Here is a 2612-nt window from a genome sequence, read left to right as displayed (position 1 = left end):
GTGTCGGACGTAAGGGCTACACTTCACTTCCTTATGATTTTATTTTTTAAATAAAAAACAAAAATTCGAATTTCTTAACCAAGTTTTAATATGAGATGCGGTATTGGACGTAAGGGCTATGCTTCGCTCATGTCTTTTTTTTCAAAAAAAAAAGAATTTAAACTTTACTATTTTTAATAAATAAAATTAACCCAACCAAATAAACTTTTTCTACCTAAAGAACTATGTAAGCCTTGATTCCCTTAATAGGGATACGTAGGACCAGGGTCATTCTTGTCAGGCACAATAATAAAAACAATTTTTTTCTTCATAATAAATAATTAATTAATCACACAATTAAATAAAATAATAATAACACAATTAATAATTCATGCAATATAATAGGGTACCGTTCAAACGGGCAACTAGGGTGCTAATACCTTCCCTAGGGTGTAATCGACTCCCGAACCTGGATATCAAAGTCCAAGGCCCAATGTGATTGGGCCAAAAGATTTTTCTACATTTTTTGACTGAAAAAAATGTAGTGGCGACTCTAATAAGTTCATGCAACCGAAAATCGGGGCGCGACACTTATATCTCACTTTAATGCATGAATTTATTTTTGTTGTTTTTTTTGGGTGAATATGACTTGTGGGATAATAAATTTGCAAGATCAATGCACTAGTATATACTTGTTAAAAAGAAATGCAATGGAAAATAACTTTTTTATTCCTAAGAAGGAAACATGAGACCCTTTATTTTGCAACCTTAAAGCCCTGAGTAGAGCAAAGAAAGTGTATTACAATATAGTTCTCGAGAAATAACACTTGGTTAGGATGAGTTCCTCATGAATTGATTTTGTTTCATGTCTTCCTCAAATCAAAGCATCTCCTTGAAACTTGATCAACCCTCCATTAATCTGGTCTCGTACCTTGCCCTTTAATTGATTACAACACTTTGTCGAATGTCTTATTGTCCCTCCATGATACATACAATGAGCATTTGAGTTGAAACCCTTTGGATATGGAGGCACCACCTCCTTAAAGGGAATGAGGGTTAACAAAACCCTCTGAACAAGTTGTGACAGCAACTCAAAGTAAGACATGGGGATCACATCATAAAGACTTTTCCTCTTTCGTTTTCAAGATGGTCCTCCTTGAATGTGAGTAGAAATATAATGTTGTTGGAGATGATGATGTCGTTGAGGTTTATTGAAGGTTTCGATGAATGATGATTCATCTTCCATCCACTCACCTGCAATTTTATCTCGAGTTGTGTGTTGAGTTGGATCTTTGACACCTGCGCCACTTTTAAGACGTCCTTTTATCTTTTCCCCTATGGTCATCAGTTGACGAAATCACAAAGATACACATCCCAACATTATACCATAGAATGGTGGCTTAAGAGTATCGATGAACATTGAAACAAAGGCATAAATAATATCAGTGTTTCGATGTTCATAATATCAGTGTTTCGATGTTCATCCACACTCTTAAGCCACCATTCTATGGTATAATGTTGGGATGTGTATCTTTGTGATTCCTCAACTGATGACCATAGGGGAAAAGATAGAAAGTCGTCTTAGAAGTGGCGCAGGTGTGAAAGATCCAACTCAACACACAACTCGGGATAAAATTGTAGGTGAATGGATGGAAGGTGAATCATCATTCATCGAAACCTTCAAAAAACCTCAATGACATCATCATCTCCAACACCATTATATTTCTACTCACAGTCAAGGTGGACCATATGAATTGAGAAGTATCCTTAATGCGTTGAGCCTACCGAAGGGAATGAAGATTAACCCTAAGGCGTTGAGCCCATCGAAGGGAATGGAAATTATCCCTTGGGTGTTGAGCCCATCAAAGGAAATGAAGACTATCCCTAGGGTGTTCAGCCCATCGAAGGGAATAAAGACTATCCCTAGAGCATTCAACCCATTGAAGGGAATGAAGATTATCCCTAAGGCGTTGAGCCCATCGAAGTGAATGAAAATTAAGCCATCCTCGTGGCACAAGGACATCAAAATGCAATGACATCTTCATAACACTCGAGCATTAATGCATTTTTTTATGACAACCTCTTTGTGGATTGTCTTTGTTGATGGATCATTTCTTGTGAAAGTCATTTTTTATTGATTTTTGACTTGTATTGTGTGATATTTGCTTTGATTGATTTTTGTTTAATGCGGTTGGACTTGTAGAATATTTGTATTTGAAGAATTTGCTTGTGGAATGAATGGAATGGATTAAATGATGGAAGTTGATGATGATTGTGTGAGATTATGGAATGTAGGGATGGTTGCAGTTTGAATGGAATGAATGGATGCTCACAGTTTTGATGATGGATTTTAGGATTAAGTGTTTGTAAGTGTTTAAGAATATGGTTGAGGTATTTGAGATGGTATGGCGCCACAAACAATAGAATTGTTTTATAAGCCTTGCGAAGTTCGCCACAAGAGAAAGGAACTCTTGATAAGAACGGGTACCTTGGCTCAGCTAAGAAGCTAAGAGAAAACTCACTAACAATGGAAGTTTCAAAATAAAATTCAATGTACTTTATTCAATGGTATGCACAGTTCATAAATAGAAAAAATAACTTGGGTTGAATCACCCTAAACAAAAAGATTGAAA

This window comes from Lupinus angustifolius, chromosome LG06 (assembly GCF_001865875.1).
Source record: "Lupinus angustifolius cultivar Tanjil chromosome LG06, LupAngTanjil_v1.0, whole genome shotgun sequence".
Lineage (NCBI taxonomy): Eukaryota > Viridiplantae > Streptophyta > Magnoliopsida > Fabales > Fabaceae > Lupinus > Lupinus angustifolius.
The sequence above is the reverse complement of the archived record's forward strand: the minus strand, read 5'-3'. Positions refer to the sequence as shown.